This window comes from Choloepus didactylus, chromosome 19 (assembly GCF_015220235.1).
Source record: "Choloepus didactylus isolate mChoDid1 chromosome 19, mChoDid1.pri, whole genome shotgun sequence".
NCBI lineage: Eukaryota > Metazoa > Chordata > Mammalia > Pilosa > Megalonychidae > Choloepus > Choloepus didactylus.
In genome coordinates, this window is record NC_051325.1 from 57,119,027 (window position 1) to 57,133,118 (window position 14,092).

At 36.9% G+C, this 14,092-nt stretch overlaps 1 pseudogene; it reads right to left on the minus strand.

The window, feature by feature from the left end:
* Positions 1–464: 464 nt before the first annotated feature.
* Positions 465–14,092, minus strand: part of LOC119515313 — a 131,551-nt pseudogene continuing 117,923 nt past the window's right edge.

Genomic DNA, 14,092 nt, shown 5'->3' on the forward strand with positions numbered 1-14,092 from the left:
ACTTCCTATTCAAAGTTCCATGTAATTGTGGTGTTTGAACAAACTGACTGTAGAGTTATACTGTTTAGAAAATATAGATCCTACACCAAATAGACATCTCTTCCCTTGGTCTCACATGGAAGTTGAAGTTTTAAAACACAGTCAGTTTCGACCTTTACCCTTTGGTCTGGTTTGCCCTAGTCTTAACCAGATCTGCTTCATTCATATCACTAATTGAAGTCTGGGGTCTTTTTCAGCTTTTTTTAAAACTCTGCTAGATACCTTTAAGTATTTTGTCAGGCATGAGAAATTTTTTAATGTTTCTATTAATCACATTCATCTCCCCACATATATTAATTTTTATTTAAAATAAGAATACAGTTCTCTTTTCATGTTTATCAGTGCAAAGTAAAACAAATCTCAGTGGAAATGATTTATCACATTGTTATTTAGAAAGCCTTCTTGCTCAAGTTGTCCAAAATGTACTAAAAGTTGTCCAAATCATGGGAATGATCAACCTCAGTGGCTTCCTCTGCATCCATCTTCGTTTCTCCATGTCCTTCTTGTGATTCATGAAAAGAGGCCAGGGACTCCTTTGTGTCGCTTGCAAAAATTTCTTGTGACGTATCTTCATCTTCTTGAAAATTTAAGCTTTTAATAGCTTGTTTCATCTTTCCCCCCAACATTGTGTTCTCTTCCTAGCATCTTTTTATTTTCAATGTAGAAAATGTCCTTAATTTGTTCCTCACTGCTACTGCTACTCACCTGGTGTTCTTTGACTACCAATCATAATAAAAAGCCTCCATTTTCCATCAGAAGCTCGATTGCCTTTTGTTCTCAATTATCCTTACTACTTGGGCTATCAGATCTTTTTCTGGTTCCTGTAACCTGAAAGAAATTTTACCAGCCACTGTTTCCTGAGAATCTTCCTCTCTGGTTTCATATTGGCCTTTATAGTTCATTTCCAGTCTGTCTCCTAGACTCTCGTCAAGGTCGTTTCCATTTGAGATGACCTTGCCCATATTCATCTAGATCTTTGTCTAATTCTTTTGAATGCTCTTGAGATTCCTTCTTAAGTTTCTTAGCAAGCAAATAATTGTAGGTCTCAGATTGTCTGCTTTTGTCAAGAGTGCCATCCATTCCCCAAATTCACAGTCCAGTGGCCACCGCATGGTGCTTCTGCTCCTGCAGCCCTGCACCCATGTGTTGTTCATCTTTCCTCCAGCAGCAAGTGGGTTCTAGCTGCCCTCATGAAACTCTCATTGCTTTTTTTAGAAAGGCTTGTATCCTTAGATTTCTAGATTTTTCTCTCTATTTTCTTGCTATCATACCAATAAAAATCCTTCTGTCTCTATTTCCTGTTTCTCTCTCTCTTCACTCAGTTTATGTTAGCCACTCAGTTTATTTTCCTAAAACACTGCTGTGGTTACATTGTGATCCAGGTCGTGGGGGTGAAGTTAGTTGTCTCTTTGAATACTATCTTCATTTTAGATGTGTGGCTTTGCAGATGTTTTTATGCTTCTCTACACCCAGTGTCCTCAACTATAATAATAGTTCCTACGTAATAGGGTAGTAAAGGCAGCACTAATAGTTTACAACATGATTTTTAGGTGAATTGTCCATTTTAATTTTGTTAATTCTGCTATTTATGACAAGGGACCCTTGTTTTCCCTTTATAGCAGTGATTCAAAATTTTCCTTAAGAAGAAAATACTAGTTATTTGAGATGGCTCTGACCTTCCAATTTGCATTGTTACTATGAGAATAATTTCTAAAATAGTATTGTCTTTATTGCGAATGAATTCATTTATTTTATAGGAAAATTAGGAAATATTGACAAGCAAAAAGAGGAAATAAAAATTATTTGTAATTCCACCTTCACAAAATTGACAGGGTTGATATTTTAAAGTGTGCCCTTCTAGTCATTTCCCTTGTCTATCTGTTTATCTATCTATCCATCCATCCATACAGATTTAAAAAATGAAAATGGAATTATATTGTATAAGGTATCTTGTTTTGTAGCTTATTTTACTTAATCAATTTTATATCTCTTTCTATGACATTTAACATTATTTTTCAGCCTAATATTAATGTTATAGAATTTCCTTTTATAGGTATACATGAGTTTGTTTACCCAATCTCCTAAAAACATTTAGGTTTTCCCATTTTACATATGTGTGTGCACGTGCACGTGGGCGTGCGTGTGTATATGTGTGTGTGTGTGTGTATATCTTCAACATATGTTCTCATAGCTATATATTTGACCAAATCTTCATAAACTTTCCCTTAAGATAAAGTCATAAATGTTAGATTCCCATAAGAAGCAATTATTCAGGGACCTTGTCTGTCTTGCTCACTGCTACATCCGTCAAATGGTTCAGGGCACATAACAGGAAAATGGTCCATTTGCTTAGCCTGCTGTGTAAAGTAAAACTGAAAGGATGTGTGCATTTTTATATCTTTGGGGATATATTGCCAAACTGTTTATAAAACAATTTTTCAAGAGTCAAACTAAGGGTATAATTTTTTTCCTGTGCAAATTCATGCACTTTAGCTATAGTAATCAGATTCATTTTATCCTAAAGTCCACTCAAATACAATAGGCTTCCAGATTTAGTTATTTGATGGCCCCTGATGTCATTGATAATTTTTATTTTGGATCTTCTCTCTGGCACTATTCATGCCTCGTACCATTCAGTTAGCTCAAATTTATAATGTAGGCACAGGAAATAGAGATTACTCAATGACTTTACACTTGTTTTGCTTTGAGTCATACTTATGTTTTAAAAGTAATGATGATGGATCATGATTCAATGAATATTTCTGAATGTATCAAAAATATTAGTAAGAGTGACACAAAAATGTACAGTAATGAGGATGAATTCATCACCAACTACTGAAAACTCTTTTCAATGTTTTTCAGTTCTTTCTCCCAATAGCAGATGGTTTAATTCCCTAAATTAATCAGATAAAAGGAAATAAAATGTAATCAGCAAAACCCAAGCCTGGCAAGTTATAAAAAAGGAATAAAGGAAGGAATGAAGAGAGTAAAGAACAAAGAAGGGAAGTAAGGAGGGAGGCAGAGAAGGAATTTTGCTTTCTCTTAGCAGCCAAGTACCATTCCCAAAAGTCCTACAGTAAGACGATGTGACTTTAGACCAAGATTTTCCCAAATGAATTAATTGGATTTTAAACAAATGCCATCTTGTGAATTATTGTTAGCATCAGTGGCATTAAAAAGGAGAATGAAACTGCATTTTATCTGGTTCTTATTTTGTGCCAGGTATTTCTAAATTCACTATCTTATTCACTCTCCACAGCAACCTTGAAAGCTAGATGCTTATCTCCATTTACAACATGGGCAAAATCAATTCAGGGTGATAAGATATTTTGCTTAAGGTCAAGTAAAACCTGAAGCCAGCATTCAAACCAAAGTCTGGCTGATTGCAAATCTCCTGAGCTGGCAGTTATGCTAGAAGAGTAGCCCTGCAACAGAAACCTCAGTGGGTCCAACGGAGCATCACCAAGGCATGTGAGCAGTCTGCTATGGATGGGGTGTATTTGGAAATTGTATGTAGCAAAGGAGAGTGGTAGGAGATGACATTAATGAATTAGTTGATGTAAGATCAACAAAAGGAATTTTGACTGCATTCTGAATGAGACAGAAAACCACTGAAAGAGTTTCAGGAGAGGAGTGACTTAGGTTACAAATGTCAGTTGTTCAGGGAATGAATGGTAGAAGGTTAAGAATAGAAGCAGGGAGTTTCTGATAGGTCAAGATAAGATGCTCCAGGGTGTCCACACCCCACAGAATCTTTGAACAACTAGCAAAACCTGGGAAAGCCATCTTCCTTAAAACTCTGGAGAACAATTAAAGGGTTGCAGTAACTGGGCAAGTGTAAAATCAAGAAAATGCAGTTTTTTTTTTTTTAAAAAAAAAAAAAGGTAGGAAAGCTCATGGTGCCCTTGCAGGCCCCTCCCCTCTTCTTCCCAGCATGTGCTCCCATGGTGGGTCCTGGCCCTGTTTCCGAGGGAGCAGAGTAACCCCAATGCACATGCTGGGGTATCTGTATGTCACTGCCAGTCTATCAGGTGGCACCCTGAAAAACTGAGTCAGAACATCCCTCTCTGGCTTGCCCCACCAGGCAGACACAGCTTGTAGACCGCTAAAACAGTGTAAGAAACAATTAAGTCAAAGTGCCTGGGGCAAAGGATTATAGGCTTTAAGACATACAAAAGAGCACCTGGGTCAGGAGAGGGGTTTATTTTATATGGGGTCAAGGGGTCATTAATTTCCTATAAATTGGAGGAATCCCTAAGATCATGAACAAATGCAAGCCCAGGACAAAATGCAGGCTCAGAAAAGATGGAGAAGATTTTGCATTTCACATTTGCCTTGGGCTGATCTTTCTGATAGGACTAAACTCTGAAGGAGAGCCAACGCAGGGCCACTGTGTTGCACTGTAAAAGCTGTTTTTGGCCTTTGTTTGTGTTGTTAGCTCTTGGCACCCAAGGAAATATCAGTCATATCACTAGCTGGATACAAACTTAAAGAACAAACAGCTCAGGGATTAATTCCAGAGTTAACACACTAAAATATTAAAATGTAAAGTGTGCAGCAAAAGACTACAATACAAGCAAAGAAATAGGAAATGATGGTCTATCCAAAGAAAAAAAGATAATTCAGAAACCTTCAGTGAAGAAGATAATTTGGACAGACCAAACAAAGACTAAAAAAATGATCTTCAATAAGCTCAAGAAAATACAAGAAACACAGAGAAAGAACTAAAGGATAACAGGAAAATGATGAATGAACAATATGAGAGTCTAAGCAATGAGATAGAAATTTTAAAAAGGAACCAAACAGAATTCCTGGAGTTGAAGACCACAATAACTGAAATGGAAAATCCCTAAAGGGTTTTAACAGCAGATTGGAGCTGGTGGAAGAAAGAATCGGTGAACTCGAAGACAAGTCAATTGAAATGATTCAGGCAGTATAGCAGAATGAAAAAAGAATGAAAAATTGTGAACACAGTCTGAGTGACCTGTGAAATACCATCAAGCATACCAATATACACATAATGGGAGTCCTGGAAGGAGAAAAAAGAGAGAAAGGGGCAGAAGTTCCCAATTTAATGAAAGACAAGAATATGCACATTTAAGAATTCCAACAAACCCCAAACAGAATAAAAAAGTTTGCCAAACTGTTGCAATCCAAGGACAAGGAGAGAGTTCTGAAAGCTGCAAGAGAAAAGCAACATGTTATATACAAGAGCGTCCCATAAGATTAAGTTCCAATTTCTCAACAGAAACCATGGAGGCAAGAAGGCAATGGGATGAAATATGTAAAATGCTGAAAGAAAACAATTTCCAACTAAGAATTTTATATCCAGTGAGACTGTCTTTCAAGAATGAAGGAGTGATTTAAGACATTATCAGAAAAACAAAAGCTGAAGGAGTTCGTTGCCACCAGACATGACCTACAGCAATGCTAAAAGGAGTTCTTCAGACTGAAAGGACAGCAGACAAAGATCAAAGTGGCATAAAGAAATAAAACCTCTGGGTAAAATCTATGGTTTTGGACAAACAATATATAAAAATATAATTTGTAACAAGTGCAACAAAAAAGTGGGGGGCAGAGGGGTATAGGAACAGTGTTTGTATATGCTATTGAAGTTAAACTCGTATCAAATCAAACATGATTGTTATAGATTTACGATGTTAAATTTAAGCCCCATGGTAACCACAAATAAAACATCTGAAAAACATATACAAAAGTAAAGGAGAAGGGTCTTGAAATAGTACATTACCAAACAAACAAATAAATACAAAAGTAGGCATTAATGGAAGAATTGAGGGGCCAAAAAATGTATACAACTTACAAAGACAAAAGAGTAAAATGGCAGAAGAAAGTCCTGTAAATGGATTAAATATAAATGGATTAAACTTTTTCAGTCAAAAGGCAGAGATTGACAGAGTGGATAAAAAAGCATGACCCAACTCTATGCTGTTTATAAGAGATGCACAATATATGCAAAGACACAAGTAGATTGAAAGTGAAAGGATGGGAAAAACATAGCATGCAAACAGTAACCCAAAGAGACCTGGGGTAGTTATATTAATACCAGATAAAACATTGCTAAAAGAAGTCAAAAGGATGCTGAGATAAAAAGGACATTCAGTGTTCATAGATTGGAAGACTAAATGTTGTTAGGATATCAGTTCTGCCCAAAGCGTTTTACAGATTCAACATAATCTCAATCAAAATTCCAACAGCTTTCTTTGCAGAAAAGGAAAAGCCATTCATGAAATTTAAATGGAAGGGTAAGAGGCCTGAATAGCCAAAGCCATCTTGAAAAAACAAGAAGTTGGAGGATTTACACTTCCTGATTTTAAAGCTTATTACAAAGCTACAGTAATCAAAATAGCACAGTACTTGCACAGGCACAGAAACACAGACCCCTGGAATCATATTGAGAGTTCAAAAATAAACACTCACCTCTATGACTAGTTGACTTTTGGCAAGGGTGCCATGTCTACTCAATGGGGAAAGAATAGTCTCTTCACCAAATAGTGCTGTGAAAACTGGATATCAATATGGAAAAGACTGATAGCGGACTGCTATCTCACACCATATGCAAACATTAACTCAAAATGGATCAAAGGCCTAACTACAGGAACCCAAACCATAAAAACCCTAGAAGAAAACATAGGGAAGTATCTTTAGGACCTTGTGTTAGGCAACGATTTCTTAGGTTTTATACCAAAAGCACAAGCAATAAAAGAAAAGATAGATAAATGGGACCTCCTCAAAATTAAAAACTTTTGCACATTAGAGGGCTTTATCATGAATTTAAAAGACAACCTACAAAATGGGAGAAAGTATTTGGAAACCATATATATGATAAGGGTTTAATATCCAGAACACATAAAGAAGTCCTACAACCCATCAGCAAAAGACAAACAACCCAATTAAAAAATGGACAACAGACTTGTATAGATATTTCTCCAAAAAAGGAATATGAATGGCACGTGAAAAGATGCCTAACATCATTAGCCATTAGGGAATGCAAATCAAAACCACAATGAGATATCATTTCAGACTCACTAAAATGGCTACTATTTACAAAATAAAATGGTTAATAACATGTGTTGGAGACTATGTGAAGAGGTAGGAACACACATTAATTGTTGATGGAGATGTAAAAAGGTGAAGCTACCATGGAAAGTGTTTGGCAGTTCTTCAGAAAGTCAAGTATAGAATTACCACATCACCCAGCAATCCCACTTCTAGATAAATATCCCAAAGAATTGAAAGCAAGGACTTGAACAGATATTTGCACACTGATGTTCATAGTGACGTTATTCGCAATTGCCAAAAGAAGCAACCACAGTGTCCATCAACAGATGAATGGATGAACAAAGTGTGGTATATATACACAATGGGATATTATACAGCCGTGTAAAGGGATGAAGTTCTGATACATATGACAACATGAATGAACCTTGAAAACATTATGTTGAGTGAAATAAGCCAGACACAAAAGGATAAATACTGTTTAATCTCCCAATATGAAATAATTAAAATAAGCAAATTCATAAAGTCAGAAATTTGAGTAAAGCTTACCAGGGGCCAGGGTGGGGGGAGGGAATGGGGAGTTAATGCTTAATTAACTGCTTGGGGTGATGGAAAAGTTTTGGTAGTGGATGCTGGTGATGGTGTTACAACATTGTGAATGTAATTAGCACTCTGAATTGTGCATTTGAATGTCTGAAAGGGGAAATTTTTGATTGTTCATATGTTAATAGAATGAAAATTTTTAAAAAGCCATTGGCCTGTACAAAACAAATCCTAATGTAAGCTCTGGACTGTGGTTAATGGCATAATTATAGTGATGTTGCTTCATCCTTTGTAATAACAAAGGGGTGTCACAGTGGTGCAAAGTGTTGGTGGATAGAGGACTGTGTGTGTGAGGGGGGTTGTATGAGAGTTATGTATTTTCTGAAGGAATTTTCTGTAAACCTTCAACTTCTCTAATAAAAAAATATTTAAAGGAGTAGGAGCAGGGAGACTAGTTTGTAGTTCAGGACAGTAATCCAAGGTCAAGACAAGAGATGATGGTAGCTTAAACCAAATCAGTCACAGTGTAACTGGAAGATGTGGCTAGATTCTGAACATATCTTAAAAATATAGCTGAGAGAATTTCTTCATGAGTTGGCTGTGAGATGCACAAGAATGTGATAATAAAGAATGACTCTGAAAAACAGCCAGGTTATGAGTCTGGTTCATAGTCTAGTGTACAGGACAATTCCTTTGTCCCTAAAGAATCCCAGGCCATGAAAGGATGGTTATTACAGAAGAGGTGTTGGGATGCAGCTTGAGGATATATAAAGGGGTGAATATTAGAAATGCCCTAAGAGACAGACTCAGGGCAAGTCAGCCTTCTATCCTTTCTATGCCTACAGAACCAAAGAACATTTTGTGACAATTTGTCTCTATTGGCTGAACCTGAAAAGATTTGGCATGTGTTTCAAAAATATTATTTATCATCAATGCATTATTCCTAATGATCATAATTATATTTGCTATTTTTCTCTGGTGGCAGATATGTGAATGTGAATGTGTGTGCTGGGGAGAGGGGTTTGGGGGCAGCATGGTTGAAAGTTAGGGCCACCCAGGAATAAGGTCCATTGGCTTTTGATCAGGAGTGAGGTAGAATTTTCTTCTTATCTTTCCCAACACTTTCTTACTTATATTTGAGTGTACGGTTAACTAATTCTAATATTTTAGTTGGCGAACATTTTTCCAGACCAAAAATCAACATCTTATTGTGACAATCCTCTTTTGGAAGACCCTTTAACTCAACAAAATCATTTCCTCTAAGCAAAGATTGTGGATGTGAGAGAGCAGTTGGTTGTTTAGACTGGAGGAGTCATTGTTTCACTTTCTTTATATCCAAAGTAAATCACAAAGAAAACCTCTAAATAAGTTCTTAGTTGGAAGACAAATCAGGATTGATCTGGAAAGAATAAGTGAAATGTTTTGTAGAAAGAAGAAACAGAGAATCTTTCCAAAGCAAGAAGGGGACTATGTGGGGAAATGATTTCCCAATGAAAGTCAGAGAAGGGGTGGCAAGTAAATTAAGGGGAATGTTGAAAGGAGGAGCTTAAAGCCTAAGGAATTAGTCTAAAATGGAAAAGGAGGGCTTACCACCTGGGTGGATGGATCCAGTTGGGTGAACATAGCACTGGATCACATTGGGTATTATATGGTACCACTTAGAAGCTGAGTCATTAGAGATCACTGAAGGGAGATTTTATTGTCTGCTCACATGGACACATCAGTTGTTTGAGGGTCTTCATTTTGTCACTGACAAGCACCTTACCCATAGATTGCATAACAGGAGGATACGGGTCTCTGCTCCAACCCCCTTACTTGGTCTAATTTAATCACCTCACGTGGACTCCTCCACACAATGCCCCAGAGCACCCATTAACTAAAGCAAGTTGGAGAGTGGAGCCCTGCATATTTAGGGTGATAATGGTGGAAAAGCCACACCCAACACTGCCTACTTGGAGGGGTGGATGTTGAACTCAATCAACTTGGGACCATCCTTGTGCTCCCTCCAACGGTAGTTAACAACTTCACTGCTGATTCCTTTTGGTGATGTGACTGAGGACTCATACTCCCAGAAGCCCAGACTGGCCAGTGAATAAGAGAGAATGACTGTTTTAAATGGACCTTCCTGCGATGTGCAGACACGAGAAAACTAAACCTTAAGAGACTGGGAGAACCATCAGGTCATGGAGCGAAATCTGTGTTTGCTATTTCAGCAGCATCCCTAGCCCTTTATCCTTTCTCAGAAGACTTGTTCTCCATAGTTCAGCTTCTGGCCCACAATATCTGGGCAAGTATGATGAAAAAGAAATCTTTGTGAAAGTCTGAATCGTTAACCAAGAATCTGGTTCAATGCTATCATTGGCTTGCATATTTCTTCTGTAAAAACATTCCTTTGGTTAAAAGTAATGTAATGGCTGACTTCTCAACAGGAACAATAAGGGACAGAAGACTTTAAAAATACTGAGAGAAAAAAAAATATTATAAGCCCAGTATTTTAGGACGAGAAATGTAACTTCCAAAAATGATGGTTAAATAAACACATTTTTACATTTTAAAAAGGCAGAGAGAATTTACTATCAGCAGACATAATAAATGCTAAAGGGAAATTCTTCAGGCTGAAGGGAAATGAAACCTCTTGGAAATTCAGGTCAATTGTGAAGGAGTGAAAAGCTTTAGAAATAATAAATAATATGAGTAGATATAAAAGGCTGAATTTTCTTTTAAATTTCTTTTTTAAAAACTTACCATTTCAATTAAAATATTATCGTATAGAATTTATAAACATGAAGAAGTAAAATATAAGACAACAGTAGCATAAAGAATGGGAGTAGTAAATAAAATTTAACGTTAATTGCAAGTAGATTATGATAAGGAGGTTATACTTAGAGAAACCACTAAAAACATAATCCAATAAGATACAGCTCAAAGGCCAATAGAGGAAATAAAAGGGAATAATAAAATAAATCAATGCACAAATAAAAATATCCAATTAGCCCCCAAAAAGGCAGGGAAGAAAGACATAGACACAAAAAATAGATGGGACATGTAGAAAACAAATATCAAGATTGTGGAGTTAAATCCAACCATCTCAATAATTACATTAAATGTAAATGCTAAACACTCCAGTTAAAAGGCAGACATTATCAGACTGGGCTATAAAAACATGAAAGGAAAAAGCAATTATATACTTTCTATGAGAAATGCACTTTACATAGATATTGTTAGAAGGCAGTCAGGAGTTAATTGAGGTACTCATCAAATGATCTTGGGTAAGTATGAAAGGCTTTTATCATTCAAGATTCTTAGTTGCAAGCCACAAATATCATCACTTATTTTGTAAAGAGAAGAGGATTTACTAAAAGATAGAGGGCAGCTTGCAGATTCCCTGGGAGAACAAAAGAACCAGGCTTGGAGGTTTTGCAGCCAGAAAAAATCCTCCAAACTAGACTTTTGGTGACATGACTGTCATAGCTGTTGGGCAGTTACCAAAGGTTTTACCACCACCAATGCCAAGCACAGTGGCCCTGGGATGCTGCTGTCCACTGGAGAAATGATGTAGCTACTGCCCTTTAACCCCACTTGCCTTCCTTGTGTTACTAACACTTTCCTTGTGTTACTATTTTGATTCAAAGTCTATAGTACATGTGTCTGAATGGCAAAGCTGAGAACATGTTTCCCTCCTAGTATGTCTTAGCTGGCAGCAGAATCTTGGAAAGTAAGTACTTGGCATTTTCAGTTTCTATAACGGGACGGCAGCTTGGGCTTGTATGTAGGGAATACTCTCCCAACAGAAAAGTGGATGCTAAATATATATGACAAATTCCACAAGATTTAGAGTTTGGTCAGATGCTCTACTACTTACAAGATATGTGACCCAATAGGACAAGTTATTGTTTTACAAGTTTTTCTAAGCATTAATAGTCTATAAAATGATGTCTCATATTGAGCCTTTATTATAATTAAATGAGATGATGATTGTCATGCATTTATTTTAGAATCTTGCGTAGAATAGGTAATTACATGTTATATAATATAGTAGTATCATAATTTGTATTATTGAAAAGGAAGTCATATCAGCAGGAAATAAGAGACTGGTTTGTAGTGATAATTATTAAGTTTTAGGTACTTGGAAAATACAGAGTTCAAAATTTACAGCAAGAACATGATGATTTTACTAGTCAGAGTCTCCAGAAAGTTTGGGAGTAGAGATATTACATTAATTCTACAATTTGTGGTAATAGAGCACTATGGGGGAGAAGTTTCTGTGGAATTAAACCATTCACAATATTTACTTCCTGCCTGAAAAGACCAAATCAACCACAAACAAAAATCCTCTTTGCTTCCTGATTAACATTTAGATCAAATCATAAAAGAGGAATGAGATGATACATATTTTATGCCCTGGCTTCTCTAGCAGTGATTAATATATTTTCAGGTCCCAGTGACAAAGCAGAATCCACTATTTTATAGGCATGTGCATGGAAGGAATAAAGCATCCAAACCTGTAATAGATAAGCTGTGTAAGTTTATGGTCAGCCTTTACCAAATTTTCTTAGAGATTGGTTAGTTGGTTAAATGTTGTACACAGGAATTTTGTGGTTATTTTGCTCATAGAAATAATCTTGTATTGAATAGTGACTAACTTTTTGGTTTAAATAAGTCACTTTAATGTAAGTCTTCTCCATGTGCAATGATATGGCTCATGTGGAAAGAGTCTGCATTGGGGGAATATTTTTAAGAGAATGGTAGATGCCTATTCTTTAAATGCTTCAATGGTTGATTAAACAGGCTTAAGAAACTCTCTACAAGATTGTACCTACAAGCTGTTCCATAGAAATTTAAGAAGCTGGCATATTTCATCCTAAAGTACTGCAAGTATTGCTGATTTGAAATTTGGAAGACAGAAATAATGAAGTTGAATGGGTAGGGGATGTCTCCTTGAACTTGAGCTATTAGAAGCCACTGGCACCACGTGCCTTTTAAAGGATGGATCTAGGAAGTATTATAGAAAGGCCTTTTCATGATCTCGGCTTCCAACCTTTCTCCCATACATGCCCCATTTGAACTGTTCTTCGTTGGGACAATTGCAACAACCTCTAAATCAAAATTTTTCCAATCTTGCTTTTTCCAACTCTATCCCATCCTCTACCCTGCAGCCAAACAGAAAACTAAAACCCAATTCTGATGATATCACTCACTGATTGCATCCAATCAGGGATGTCATCATGCATAGTAGTGTTCCCAAAATGTGGGAGACATGCAAGATTTCTTTTTGTGAGCACAGCATTAGCTATCATTATTTTACATGAGGTGAAAACTATTCCCTTGAGATAGGCTCCCCATTATGTTATCATATGGGTTCTCTTTATCTTCCTTGTCAGCTGTTCTAGTTTGCTAATGCTGCCAGAATGCAAAACACCAGAGATGGATTGGCTTTTTTAAAAGGGGGTTTATTTGGTTACACAGTTACAGTCTTAAGGCCATAAAGTGTCCAAGGTAACACATCAGCAATTGGGTACCTTCACTGGAGAATGGCCAATGGTGTCCGGAAAACCTCTGTTAGCTGGGAAAGCACATGGTTGGCATCTGCTCCAATTTCTGGTTTCAAAATGGCTTTCTCCCAGGACGTTCCTCTCTAGGCTGCAGTTCCTCAAAAATGTCACTCTTAGTTGCATTTGGGATATTCGTCCTCTCTCAGCTTCTCTGGAGCAAGAGTCTGCTTTCAACGGCCGTCTTCAAACTGTCTCTCATCTGCAGCTCCTGTGCTTTCTTCAAAGTGTCCTTCTTGGCTGTAGCAGCTTGCTCCTTCTGTCTGAGCTTATATAGTGCTCCAGTAATTTAATTCAGACCCACCCAACGGGCGGGCCAACACCTCCATGGAAATTATCCGATCAGAGTCATCACCCACAGTTGGGTGGGGTGCATCTCCATGGAAAGACTCAAAGAATTACAGTCTGATTAACACTGATAGGTCCACCCACACAAGATTACATCAAAGATAATGGGGTTTGGGGGGACATAATTCATTCAAACTAGTACATCAGCTAAACAGGAACAGAACTCATGTTCAAAGTCATTAGCAAATAGTGTTCAGCTAGAATTTAATAGCATTCTTTTGTTTATATGTATATGTAATTTTTAACCTTTGATTTCTGGCAAGTGGCATTGGCTTTCCATTTGGAGAATTATGTAAAATTTTCTTTTCAAAATTGTGTATAGTAAGTACACTGAACAAAGATGACTATGAGTATGATTGAAAGAAGAAGGTTAGGAGCCTGTGGGACATCAGAAGGGAAGAGGAAGGATGAAGACTGGGACTGTGTAACTTAGTGAAACCTAGAGTGTTCAACAATTGTGATAAAATGTACAAATATGTTTTTACATGAGGGAGAACAAATGAATGTCAACCTTGCAAGGTGTTAAAAAATGGGGTGGTATTGGGGGAAAAATACAATCAATGAAAACTAGATACTATACTTAACAGAAACATTGT